The sequence below is a fragment of the Gopherus flavomarginatus genome, chromosome 23 (genome assembly GCF_025201925.1).
Source record: "Gopherus flavomarginatus isolate rGopFla2 chromosome 23, rGopFla2.mat.asm, whole genome shotgun sequence".
Classification (NCBI taxonomy): Eukaryota; Metazoa; Chordata; order Testudines; family Testudinidae; genus Gopherus; species Gopherus flavomarginatus.
The window spans coordinates 11875838-11890410 of record NC_066639.1 but is presented as its reverse complement, the minus strand read 5'-3'; the positions used below and the strand labels follow the sequence as shown (position 1 = coordinate 11890410).

Here is a 14573-nt window from a genome sequence, read left to right as displayed (position 1 = left end):
GTATGAAAATGGCCTAGGGTCTGGGGCATTAATGTTTTTCCTGAGTGATGTGGGAGCGTTCCCAACACTCTCCATTGTTGTTTTATTATTTTATTAATGAAGCTTTAAAATTCAGCCATATGGTGTGTTTTCTTTATCTTCCCCAACATCCTGCAGTGTCAACCTGATCACCTGACACAAGGGATAGATTGGTAACAGAAATTTGTCACAGTTTGGTGAGTAATTGAGAAGGGAGGAGTCCTGCAGAATTTACACCATCTATTTGTTTTACCCTTGTTATTTTATGTTTGCTTTGCTTCGTACTGTTGGTGTTATATGTTAAGAACTGTATGATTAAAGGTGAGCCCTAATAGGATAAGGAAATAATAGGGTTCTGGTTATATTCTGGTTACTGTATTTCTGTTTTATACTTTTGGGTGTGTGGGCGGAACTGAGCTTTTTGTTCGTAATTCCTCAGGGTGGAAACCATAGCCTGCGAAGAAGCCCTGAGGTCATATTAAGATTCTTCTGTTCCGTCCCCTGTAGCAGTCAGTGTAAGCAGAGATTGCTGGCTTGGATTTTTTTGGATTAGACCATTATTCCCTCCTTCTTTCTGTTTAATTCTCTCTTTGAGTGCCACAAAAGGGGATGGGTGGGTCTCAGCAGAAACCCTCTAAGGATAGTCCTTTGGATTATATGTTAAATAAATGGTCTTTACCCGGTGTTCAGAAAGGAATGCTAAAGAGGAAGGTTCTTGGTGTCTTTAAAATGTTTGTAAATAAATTCTGGTAAAGTTAATTATGTCCCTTTTAAGGTAAGAATCTTTACGCTGTGGATAGCTTTGGATCCAAAAGCAAGCCAGAAAGCATCTGTATTAATGTAAATTATCCAATTGATCAGGTAGAAGCCACTGAAACCTGGGATGCCTATGAAACAAATAGAAGAAATTATGGGGTAATTCTTCTGTTTTGCCTGAAGTCAACAAGGGTATTTGTATATTTAAGCGATGATTGACTGCCCAGGAGGGTAGACCACTGTTTTTTGTCTTTCAGATAATCAGAGAAAACTGATACCAGCTAAACAGCATTCAACGGATCATGCATTTACTGGCACAATAGGAACTATGTTTTGTGTTCTATGTCTGTCTTGTGGTGTTTGTCTCGTGGCCAGAATTGTTGTGTTTAGTGTTTTCATGGGATGGTCTGGTTTGGAATCAGGCAGAGGGGTTGGATTGGAATGCAGATACTTGTTTTATTCAACTTGGAATACAAAGTGTGTGGATAAATCAGGAAAATGTGATCTACTAAAGTCTAATACATTTCCTTAAGTAAGAAAAGAAACTTTATCAGCCAAATCTTTAATTGAAAATTGTTATTAAAATTTGCATACCAATAGTCTTTGGAAGCAAGGACATGAAAAGTTAACCCACTCCCCATATTGTACAAGGGATCCTGCTGGCTACTTCAGAGTTCTAGCCAGAGGGCTGGGGAAGGTGGGAAGCTATTGGACTAGAGGTTGTATTGAGTGAACTCCTCAGAGTGGGTGTGCTTGTCCTGGCCTCTTGCTCCAAAGCTCTGTAATAAGGTTATTTTAGTGGAAGGGTATATGTGGCATACACTGAATAAGAAGACTAATGTACTATATAATGGTAATGTTTGTGTGTTCATTGCTGGGAAAAAGGTGTAAGAGTAAAGACTGGAAGTTTCCTTTATAGGTTAAAAAAAGGCCAATAAGGGGAGAAGGAAAAAGAACAGAATGAATTAACAGGGAAAAATAGCTAGCAAGTTCAGGCTAAAGAAAGACACTGGCCCCATTCAAGGACAGTGAGTGGAAGTGCTCACAGTTAAGACTTGGCTGACAACCAAGAAAAGGGGGGGCCTGAATGTGTCCAAGCAGCTATGAGATCTGCAAAACACTGCCAGGCGCTAATGAAATGTGTTAGGTTTCTTTTCTCACAGGTAAAGAAGTGCTTCCCAAAGGCCCTAGCAGCCCTGCCACTTCTTTGAACCAGGAGACTGGATCTATGGAAAGGTCCACCAACGAAAGACTGCTTTGGCTCCATGCTGGAAAGGCCCTTATTAAGTCCTGCTGACTACCAACACCGCTGTGAAGTGCCAAAGACTGACTGCTTGGACCCATGACACTCACTGCAAAAAGACCCCTCCACCTCGGGACAATTCTCCTACTGATGATTAGCCTATTTCTCCTTCTGTGTCTTCTGAACAGCAGGGAAAAAGGACAAGGTGAAGTGCTAGAAACCTCTCCCTTGTCCACTGACAGACCTAGTGTGCCTTTGGATTTTTCTGCAAGAATCAAAACCATTACAGGCTGATGTGCTGGTAACCTCTCCCCTGTAGGATGCTGAACCACGACTGTTTCGGGAAAGAAGAAGGAACACTCACTCCACTGAAATTGCCAAAGTCCAGGAATTCTTGACTAGAAAGTAATTAAGAACTGATCCTGCTGAAGAAACAAAGAATTATACACTGGCAGGAAGAAATTTGGGGGACCTTGCATGGGAATGTGGTATTGATTGGATTTGGGGGTTTATTCTATAGGCTGTGTCCTGTGTTTTGGATAAATACTTCAGCATATATTGCTCTCTCTAATTGGATTTTAAATGACAAGTACCAAAGGCACTTTGTTGCCACTGCCTCTGCCATCCCCTCCATTACAATATTACCCCTGTAATACATCCAAATACAGACAATGCCATATATTTGAGAAAACCAATGGCCAAGGCCTTCACATTTTAGTGATTTATTTGAAGATTGTTTGGAAAAAAAAGAAAAATATTTTTAAAGTTCAGGATATCCCATATAAGTGAATAAAATGAGTGGAGAATAAATGGATCAGTGGAAACAGAAATCTAGGATATCATTATAAATGAACCCCAAGAATCTGTCATTGAAATTGATGGGTTCCATAGTGAAGTAGATATGATGGCTATTCCTGGAATTTGTACTGTGTTACATGAAAGAAGCCCTTATTGTTATTTGGTTACCCAATTAATGAATAATCAAACGAATACCCAAAGAGTTTGTTCTGCCACTGGAAATTTTATCTGTATTGAAATCATTCCAGTGACTGATAATGTAACCTGTACCTTATTGCAATACATACCCTCTTATGCTATTAACATTAATGCCTCCCAGAAATATATAAAGGTATATAACCAACAGATGTGGTGTAGCTCTACAACAAAGAGAGATGTATTAGGATATCAATGGACTGTGATTAATACAACACTAGGGACTGTCAAATTTACATTGCCCTTATCCACTTTCCAGATCATCTCTATATACCCAAATTGCTCACAAGGGGCTGCCATTAGATTAGTGCAACAGAGGACCTGGGTTATTTCCTCTGGAACAAGAGGGATTTGACCAGATCCCTATGGGATGAGGCCAATAGTGCAGCAGCCATTCGGAATATTCTTAAAAGCCAAGAACATGATGAGAAATTGGACCAACTAGAAAAGGCCACTAGCCTTATCTTTGAAGCTCAGCTAACCCAAGTACAGGCTGGAGTTGGTGAGTTACATGTCATTTCCACCTTTAATTCTATGACCCGGAAGTTATTGAGAGAGATGGTATTGAATATCACTGAGGCTGGGAAGGCATTGCAGTGGGATCTAGCATGTTTGGAAATTCAGGATTTCCTGAATAACCAGCTAATGGCCATTCGGAGCGATCTTGAGCACCAGACTTGGCCCACTGCCCTTACAGAAACATCAGGGGTACCATCTGATCTGTGGTCATGGAGACATACTTGGACACTTTCTGAGTGGAAGTGCGGACATTCACAGTGCTCCTTCCAAGCAACTGGACCGGTTAGGGAGGTGTGGGCTCCCACATACCGAATCCTGATGGCTCCATGGGGAGGATGCATGTGGGACTGGATTCTTCACCGAGACATCTGGGAAATTAGACCACCTGGTAAACCTTACTGATTTATAGTCAGTGCCCCTAGAATAAAACCTGATATTTTGGATAGGAATAGGGAGTCAATTTACATTTTGGCTGTTACAACTCCTACAGCTTCAGTGTATCCATAAACTGAAGCCAAGGGAAGTTGTCACTGTTCGTGATAACGTTTACTGGGAGGGTAGAAGACAAAGAACTATCCTGACAGGACACCTACTTTTTCGAGCTCATGATAGCTGTGTGTATGTTAAAACCACCACATTGCAAGATATACATGTTAATCTCATTACCACTGCAGGCAATCATATTGTTCATTGGCCTGCAGATAGAATTTTGCAAGTAGCCTTTAGTTTTCAGATACCCTTTAATTGGACCAGCTTAGTACCTGATCGATTTCAAAATTTGCTTTCACTGGTACCAGAGGTTCAAAGAATCTCTGAAATATAAGGGCAAATTCACATGCTTCAAAATATATATCAAGCTGAAAAGAATGCCTATCATACAGCTTATAGAGTGTCTACTTTGTGTACTCAGTATGATGCATTGTGCTTTGTAACCAAAACTGTACAACAACCTCATCATATTATTGCTTGGGAATGTTATTGCTTACATTGCTGTTACTTAGTTTAGGATTACGTTATTGTTGTTGTAAAAGACATAATAATAGTAATATCTTTCATGTCCATACTAAGCATGAATTGCCATTATATCCAATGAAAACCCCTAAGGTTGAAACATCTGATGTAGAATCAGAAATCACTGGCTTAATGCAAATAGAGATTTGAGAATATCTGTTGTACTAGAAGTACAAAACGGGGGGAGTGTGGAAGAAGGGAAAGAATTGACAAGGATTTGTAGGGGATCTTAATGCATGTCAGTCTGTTAGCAAGAGTTAGACCAGCTGTAACCCTAATGACATGAGACTTGTAGAAGCGAGGGTAGTGTGAGGCGAGTAGGAAAGAACTGTGTGAGAAGTTATCACGACCTTGCACTGATAATCAAATACATAGACTGGCGCCTAGAAGTGAGAAAAATAAGATAGCAGAATAGCCTATGTATAAACAAAATGCAGCTGTTGCTCATTATTGTCTGTATTATTGTCTGTGTTATTGTCAGTAACAAAGGTAGAAGTGCTTGCTGTAATTGTTTAGCTGTTGAGAGACCTGTCCAGGACTGGGGCAACCCTGTGTCCTAGGACACTCCCTCCCTCTATTGCAATTGCTTGAGAAATAATAAAGTATTTGATTTTGCTGCACCCAAAGAAAAAGCAAAGAACTGCGTTTTTCTCCGACAGAGGGAATGAACAGAACAGGTAACCATCAAATGATCTACTACGTCAACCATTCCCAGCTTCTGGCAAACAGAGGCTAGAGACACCATTCCTGCCCATCCTGCCTGTGACACTGGCAGATGAGAGGTTAGCTCTTGCAAAAGCCCCTTCACTGAACATGGACAAACACACAGTGGAATCAGTCTGACTCACCTGTGTTAGTACTGTTAAAACAAGTATTAGGATTATAAGAATGTGTTTACACTTTATTGAATGCTTGTGAGTTGCTGCCTGGGTTAATATCTGACTAGTTGCATTGTGAGCCTCTGTGGCTTTATAAATCACCAGACAGGAGAGAGACTTTACCTAGGTGAAGAGCTGATTGGCAACCAAACGCATTACACCCTGCCTGGCAGGAAAGGTCCATCAACACAAGATAGAGTATTCTGCGATGTTAGAGATGACAAAAGACTGTTGTTGTGCTCTTGACCTCCCATTAGCAGAGTCTGCAGCTCAGAGCACATGGCAGGAAAGGGATAAAAAACCCCATACAGAAGGAACTGATTATCTGTATGCTGCTTGGACTCGGGGGTGGGGGGGGTGCAAAGTTTCTAGGCATAAGAGATCCCCAGCTGATTAGCCGGGGTTAGTCCTAAGGAAGATATAGGGCTTGCTTATTATAGAAGCTTTGACTACCTTTTGAAATTTAAGACTGTAATTTATCTGCAACTTTAGGATTACCTGCTTTAACTTCGTAAACAACTCTCCTTTCCTTTTAAATAAGTCTTAATACAGGTTATTACAGGACTGGCTACAAGTATTGTCTTTGTTGTGAGATCTAAGATTGAATTAACCTCAGTAAGTGACTGGTCCTTTGGGACAAGGACAGGCTTGACAAAGCCCTGGCTGGGATGATTGGTCCTGCTTTGAGCAGGGGGTTGGACTAGATGACCTCCTGAGCTTCCTTCCAATCCTGATATTCTATGATTCTATGACTGGCAGTAACCTGAACATTGCTGTGATTCGTGGGCTAAGGCAGTGGTTCTCAATCAAGGGACCTGGGATGGCCAGGGGCCACTAGCAGGTTTCAGGGTGGGCGCCAAGCAAGGCCAGCATTAGACTCACTGAGGTCGAGGGCAGAAAACTTAAGTCCCAGCGCACGGGGCTGAAGTCCAGGGTCCTGAGCCCCACCACCCGGGGCTGAAGCCAAAGCCTAAGCAATGTAGATTTGTGGGGCCCCTGTGGTATGGTACCCCAAGAGAAGAAGAAAGTGCCCGGAGGACTCAGCCAGAAAGTTGAGCCCTGACACACTACTGGCTTAGAGGGTCTCTGGCAGTCAGGAAGGGCTAGCAGCGAGGGAAGACTGGCAACTGATGGATGGAGAGGTGAAGAGGTTTGGGGTGTGGTGGGGGAAGAAGCGTCTGGGACTGGATAATCTGGGGCTGGGCAGTCTCCATAGGGGACACTTGCTCCTCCTGTGCCCTTTCCACACCCTCTTGTGAGTAGAGAATGACCACCCTGTCCCCACCCCTCGCGGCAGCCGTGTCTCAGGACTCTCCCAAGTTCCACCCACTAACTCTCTTCCCATTTGGGGTAGAGCTCGGGGCAACAAATCACCACCAAGATGAACCCAGCTGAATGCTGCTTGTTCTGGTGCCACAGGGGCCTCTGGAGGGTGAAAGGCAGAACTATAGCACTTCTCAGGCAGAATGAATCTTCTTCAAGCCAAAAAAAGAAATTCTGTGCTGGATGTGAATTCTGTGCATACGCAATGGTGCAGAATTCCCACATGAGTAACTCACACCTGGCACAAACATAACCTGCTCACTCCCATCTCTTCTCCCTATGTGTCGAGTCCTAGAGCTGCTGCTGTCATTAATGCACACAGACTTGCACTCCTGTTAGTGCTGGCAAGACCCAATCCAGTAACAGGACTGAACCCTTATTTTCCTAGCACATGGGAGAGTTTCAGCTGAGGGGGAGGTGAGATGGGGAGGGGGTACAAAGGGGAAAGTTGTTGTACCCATGTTGGTTCCAGGATAGCAAAAAGGTATTTTTAATGGGTTCTAAAAAAATTACCTCACCCATCTTGTCTCTCCAAGAGATCTGAAAGTGGCAGAAAGAGACAAACAGGAAGACAGAGCTCAGGACTCTAAACGAAACATTTCAAACCCCTGGAAGAAACTACATTTCCCTTCTGCCCCTGGGTGTCTTTGGATCCTATATGAGGAACCACCCCATTCCCCTCACAGCAGCAAAGGGAGACTGCAGCCAACCTCAGATGGTCTTTCCCAAACCTGGCATATTTGTTGTGACAAAGTTTGTGTGTAGTGAGTGCACGGGCTGGGTACAGCTGGACCGATCTGCAGATTGGAAAGTCAGGGCAACTCTAGCACAGCTTGGGGGCTGTGGGCAGGGGGAGCAGTTCTGGAGCTGGGCCTCTGTCCTCTCTAGCTCCCATGGCAGATGGCTCTGGCAGCATCAAGTGGGTCCATCACTGCACGGGAAGGTTGGGGTAGTGTCTGAGATCAGGGTGAGAACTGGAGGGGGGTCCATGCTCAAGAATGGGGGATGGAATTCACCTCCTCACCCCTCTGCAGAGCTCAGCAACTAGGAATTTATCCAGTGAAGTGAATTTCACTCTAGGTGACTGATCCTGCAGTCAGTTCCTGCCCTTCCCCACTTTCTAAAGCAGCACTTTTAACAACAGGGCAGGGAAACATGTAAATACTTTGAACCAAATTCCAGAAGCTGCTGAGCATGGAGAAGTTCAAATGAAACCAAGGATCCGTCTCCCCAAGGACCTGGCCCCTAGTGCAAAATAACAGGCACTCCCCTGAAATCTGAAATGGCCACTTCATAACTGACAAAATGTTAATAATCTGTTCATTTCTGGGAATTACCCATATGAGAAATAATCCAGTGACGATGATATCCTGAGGAAAGATCTCATGTGTCTTTAGATCATACCGATTTGTAACCTGGAACTTTATACATTAAAATGCCTAATTCATAGCCCTACGGTCATTGTCTGATGTCACTACAGGGCAGAATTAAGGTTGGTGCCTTAGTTGTGAATTTCCGTCCCCTAACATATTGCAACTGCGGTTAAGTGGGTTTGACAAAATTCATTTTGTCTATTTTCTTTCTTTTAATTGCAATAGATAGCAATATTTATTTTAAGCCCTTTTTTCAATGTTTACAATTTCAATGTTCAGAGCTGTGGGAAGTTATGGGGGTCGTCAGACAACAATTATTTAATTATAGTAACTGCTGAGATTCCAAAAGCCAAATCATATAACTGTTCAAAGAGAAATTGTCAATGTCACACCCAAAATATAGAGTGTAAATATCCTTAAACCAAACTCCACTTTATCCAGAAGCATTTCTGTATATTACCTATACAAATGTTGTTTCATCTGTCTGTGTACAGTGAAATAAACATTTACTGCAATTTATTCATAAAAATCTAATCATTTCAAGCATAATTTAAGTAATGAAGTACTTGAATTCTTTCACTTCCTAGACTGGAATGTTTCATTTCAGGATAATTACACCTTCTCTGTGATGTATTTTACTCTCAGTACCGTAACCCTCTTGTGATGTAGCTCTTGTCTGGGAGCCCTGCTGCGGCCAGTGGCATTATGGTGAGAAGGTGACACACTGACACATGATCAGAGAACCATGGGAGAGGGTGGAGGATGAGGTAACATGGAGCCTACCAGTGTTGAATGTTGCCCTACGAGCAAACACCCTCTCAGCTTCTTCTCTCTCCCACCTCCCAGAGTCAGTAACTCGGATAAATCGTTCCTTGAAATCTAAATAGCCCCAGTTCCAGAGACTGTGATTAATGCAGATACCTTAGGGGCTGCAGCGCCAACCCCCTGCCTGGATGAGGAGGATGAAGAATTTCAGTAAAAATGGGTTAGGCTGGGAGAGGGCACAGCTGATGTCAAACTGGGAGCCAAGCTGACCAAGAGGCCAGAACTCATGGCAGGTTTAAGAGAAGTCAACAGGACTGGGTAGTTCAGTGTATTTGCTCCATTAACCATTCTGCCATGTATTTAATTTAGAAACTTTTCATTACCATCTGAACACCTTGGAGCTAAGTTGATGCATTTCCACTTATAGTGGTACAGTTTTAATTAGGTGTTTAATCAGATGCTCATTCAACACAAAGCAGTCAATGATGGGTGTGCTTTCATTCATTAACTTGACTGTGTGCTGGGCATCGCTTTTAAAAAAACAAGGTGTGAGGGAGCGTCAAAATTTTAGGCATTAAGAAATGGTAAGAAGGTGTCAGTTCATTTCTAATGCATTTCTCTCAGAATTTTAATGTCGGTTTTGAATCACTATTAATACCATGTTGCTTTAATAGCAGCAGCAGGGTCCATTTGTATAATTGTTTGCAAGATTTCATTGGATATTGTGAACCAGCCGTCTTCACCTTTTATTTTGAGATTCCTAAATACAATCCAGTGCACCACTCCTGAACGACTGCAAGCCCTGGCTGGTGACATGTTGCTCAGAGAGCAAACACCTGATGAGTCCTTTCGCCATTACAGTCGACCGTCACTAGGTATAGTTCTACCAGCTATGGGCCAACATTCAAATGCTTCTGTTTGTTTATCTTTCATTCAGCCTTGCAATTCTTAGATCCCATTTAAAAACTGGAAGTGAAATAACAGAAAGTTAAGAAGAGAGTGACATTGGGCATAGGTGGGAGTAAAACAATAAATGGAAAGAACTGACTATGCAAAAAGGAACATTGCAAACTATCAGAGCCCAAGACCCCAGCCCAACTGAACCCACCCCAGCCAGGCATATCAAGCTGGGTCCTTGAAAAATTGCCCAGCCCGTCTGGCAGTGAACGCTGCGTGTTCCAGGCAGAGCTACGGTGTGTGCGACTGCTCTGCTGACATGCTGCTTTGGTACGGAAGGCACCACAGCCACTGGGAGCAGAGACATGGACTCCTACAAAACACATTCCCAGATACACCTCCAATGCCACATCCCCCCCACCTCCCCACTGTCTGCATCCCCTCCCCTATCTCCACATGGCCATTCTCAGCCTATTGCTAACACTTCCTCCCAGCCTTCAGCACTATAAATAAACAAAACATGGTGTTACAAAAGGTAGATCGTGCCAGAGAAACCTGATCTGGATGTCAGTAAGGTTTTTGATACAGTTCCACATGGGAAACTATTCGTTAAATTGGAGAAGATGGGGATTAATATGAGAACCGAAAGGTCAATAAAGAATTGGTTAAAGGGGAGTCATATTGAACGGTGAGTTGTCAGGCTGGAGGGAGTTACTAGTGGAGTTCCTCAGGTCAGCCTTGGGACCAATCTTACTCAACACTTTTATTAGTGATCTTGGCACAAGAAGTGGGAGTGGGACACAAAGCCGGGAGGGATTGCCAATATGGAGGAGGACAGGAAAATCATACAAGAAAATCTGCATGGCCTTGAAAGCTGGAGTAATAGAAATGGGATGAAAATGAACAGTGCACAAATTCTAGTTGTTAGTCTCCAAGTGCATAATTTTGCAATAAGCTGGGGACTTATCAATTGAAGTGACAAGGGAGGAGAAAGACCAATGTGCATTGGTTGATCACAGGATAATTATGAGCTGCCAATACAATGCAGCCGTGAAATAGGTTAATGCAGTCCTAGGATACATCAGGTGAGGTATTTCCAGTAGACACGTGAGAGGGTTAGTACTGTTTTACAAGGCACTGATGAGACCTCATCTGAAATACACCTCTACCTTCTGCCCTTAAAGTCTGTGAGTCTATAAACTGTGCTCTGTGTTGCACAGACACTGAAGGAGATCAGGACTGCAAAGTGCAGCTCATGGCAGAGACTCTGAGATCAGCCCCCCCATTGTGACCGACACTGCTCAGACAGAGTGGGACCATCCTTACCCCAGAGAGATCACAATCGTAGAGTACACAATTAGTAAGAGGAAAACAGAGAGGGGCTGTGCATTCCCCAAGAACACCAAGCAGGTCAGTGACAGAGCCAGGAACAGACCCCAGTAACTCCAGTGCCCCATCCCCTGCAGCTTGGAAAGGTCCCCACACCCCATTGTATTAGCCTGCAGGAAAAAGTGGTTTGTCCATGGATGCACAGGTTGTCTTGGCAGGGCAGCTCAGCTGCAATCCCTGCACACAGCTGGGGTGCGTGTCACGGGTCAGGAGAAGTCAGTGTCCAGTTCTGCGTGGCTGTGCTCCTGGCTCATACCTCCGGCACTCACTGCTGCCCCTCCCTTACAAGCTGTACTGGTCAGCCAGACCCAGGCCTCAGTAAGGTTACTGTCCCCCTCCAACCTCGAAGCTTCAAATGGGGACATGGTGCAACAGTGCCAGAGTGCACTAGTGTAAAGTCTGTCTGTACTAAGGGTCTGCACTAGTGCCTAAAACACCAGGGTGGCAGAGACCTTCAGTGCCCAAAACAGCAGTACGGTGGCACTAGAACTGGGATCTAGTTCTAGCTCTGTCACAGACCTTGCACACATCAATGTTTCTCCTCCCAACTTTAGTCTCTTTACCCAGCTGCTCACTCACTGGGGTCTCCTCTCTCTCCACAGCTGCTCACCACTAAAATCTGTGTGTGTGTCACCAGAGCTAAGGCAGTTCAGCTCTGGAATAGTCTTACAAGGGGAGCTGTGGAGTCTCTTTTCCTGCAAGTTTTTAAGAACAGGTTGGACAAACCTCTGTCAGAGACAATCTACATATACTTGGCTCTGCCTCAGTAGGGAGAACTGGACTTGATGACAAGCCTGAGGTCCTGTCCAGCTCTACATTTCTAGGATGCCATGAAATATACACGTATAAAACCAAACTATACAGAAAAAAAAACAAGAACACCACAACATAATGTCAAGCAATTCAGAAAAACAACAAAATGCACTCCACAGCATAAAATGACAATAAAAGGAGAAGAAAGCAACACAATGCAAACTAACACAGCCTAGGGCAAAGTACACAGTGGTAAAGAGCTCAACTCAAACTAACACAACACAGGCACTAAACAAGCTGAAACAAAACAATGCATCATAAAACTATGCAACACAATATAGTGCAACCCCAGTTCCAAATGGCGCCATGCAAAACAGCTCAGCGTAGAACAGGGCACAGCACAAAAGAGAATTATTTCAGTGTAGGCTTGGAAGGGATCTTGAGAGGTCATCTACTCCAGCCCTCTGTGCTGAGGCAGGACCAAGTATCCCTAGACATTCCCAGACTGGTGAATTTCTAACCTGGTCTTAAAAATCTCCAGTGAAGGAAATTCCACAGTCTCCCTTGGAAGCCAATGCAAGGCAAACACAGGCCAAAACAACACTGCACACACACACACTGGGCTTGGGGTTAAGGAGAGAGGCAAGAATTCAAACAATCTGGGTTCGGTTCCCAGTTTTGCCAGATTCTCCATGCAAACTTGAGCAAATTACTTCAGCTCTCTGAGCTTCAGTTTCCCCATCTGTAAAATGGAGAGTCACCTCCCACCATTGGCCTATTTAGCCTTTCAGCTTTTTGGGGCAAGGCCTCTCTGTCCCTGTGGGCATGTCCACACTGCAGACACCGGCGGTGGCCTGCACCCGCTGACTTCGGCTCAAACAGCTCAGGCTGTGGGGCTGTTTAATTGTGGTGTCCAAGTTCCGGCTGGGGCTACAGCCCAAGGTCTGGCACCCTCCCACCTCGCAGGGTCCTACTGCCTGGCTGCAGCCTGAGCCCAAACATCTACACTGCAATTAAACAGCCCCTTCGCCTGATCTCAGTCGGGGATTCTGCAACTCCCAGAATTACAGGATCCCTGATTTTGTTTGGGGTCCCTGCAGCATCTGGCAAAATCTGGGGGCAGGATCTCTGTCAGGGTCTGTGCAGTGCCCAGTACAGTGGTGGAGCCTGATCTCGGTCGGGGTCAGTGCAATGCCAGACCCAACGGGGACACAGATCTCAGTCAAGGTCTCTAAAGTGCCCAGCACAATGAACGCATCAGTTTGGGTCACAGTCATGCGCTGCCTGGCACAAGGGGGGTTATGATCTCAGTCCGGGTCTCAGTTTTACTTGGCACAATGTGGGGTCTGATCTCACCTGGGGTCTCTTCAGCGCCTGGACGAACTAGGCCCAGATCCCAGTTGGGGTCTCCGCAGCGCCTGGCAGAACAGGGCCATGCTCAGTGCGATAAGCGCCCTGATCTCAGTCAGACACCTGGAGAGAAAAGTAGGAAGATTTCTGAGAATTTGATATCAGTATTTCAGAACTGAGGAGAAAATGTGGCAGAAACTAAATATTTGCCAATATAAGGGACAAGCATCATGTGGGGAGATTTTATGTCACCATTCAACAGTTCAAGAGAAAAGAGGGGAAACAGGAGGGGATTACACAGGGATATTGAATCAACAGCAGAATGGGACGGATTCTTCTTGCCTCACACTCACAGGGCCAGGAGGGAGCCCTGGGTGATGTCTTTTCACAGGGGAAAGGAGCGGGGCTGGAGTCAGAAGGTCGCTGGCTGTGGGGAGGGGCTGGTAATGGGGTCTGGGAATGTGACAAGCAGGTGCTGGGGGGGAGGGGAGAGTAGCTGGACTAGGAAACCTGGGGTGAGCCATCTCCATGGGGGACACTTGCTCCTCCCTCCCCTTCCTGGCCCTTCCCATGCCCTGTTGCCAGCAGAGAGGGCCCCCCCAGCCCAGCCCAGAGGTGTCCCTGTCTCAGAGCCCCCCCAGCCCAGCCCAGAGGTGTCCCTGTCTCAGGGCCCCCCCAGCCTCTGCCCAGCTCAGAAATCACTCGGGGGAACCATTTCCCACCCGCACAAGGACAAATCCCTGCAGGTGAAAATGGGGGAAACACCCCAAACCTGAGATCTGAACTGGCCATTGGCGAAGGGCAGAGAAAATGGGGCACAATGGGGGGAGGGGAACAGGGAACTTCTCAGGGTTTGGGGGAGGGGGGGTCACCCTGGGTGCTGCTCGTTGCTCTCTAGGGAGAAAGGGGGCAGGACGGGAGAGGAGGGGGGTCCCCACGGGGGGGGCAGCGGTAAATCCGAGGGGATCTCAGCACCCCCCTTTCTCTCCCCGCTCCTCGGGGGTCACCTGATCTCTCCCCCCCCCCTCCGGCCATGTCCGGGCTGCACAGACATTTCCCCCCCGCCCCCTTCCCAGTCCCCCAGCCCGGTCTCACCCCCGCCCGGCCCCGGAGGGGGGGGATTTAATGCGAGATTCTCCTCCGCCCCGATCTGCGCATGCCCAGAGCTCCAACGGTACAAACCCTTGTCCGGCCCCGGGAGAGGCTCCAACGGCCCCCCGCGAGCCAGGCAGAGCCGGAGCGGCCCGCGCGCGTTTGCAGCTGGCTTGTTCTCTCCAACCCAACATCACTTCCGGTCCAGGGAGA

General features: G+C 45.8%; 1 protein-coding gene across 7 annotated transcripts in view; it reads right to left on the bottom strand.

The window, feature by feature from the left end:
• LOC127039351 (zinc finger protein OZF-like) overlaps positions 1-14573 on the bottom strand; it is a 1232974-nt gene that overhangs the window by 1074648 nt on the left and 143753 nt on the right. For 4 of the 7 annotated variants that reach the window (XM_050932912.1, XM_050932908.1, XM_050932914.1 and 1 more), the window contains exon 2: positions 13275-13391. The exons of 2 other annotated variants lie outside the window; for them this stretch is intronic. The gene's annotated coding sequence lies outside the window, so the exon portion shown is untranslated. Of the gene's footprint in view, positions 1-13274; positions 13392-14450; positions 14521-14573 lie in introns of those variants that run through there. One more of the 7 variants, XM_050932909.1, reaches the window with a different exon arrangement.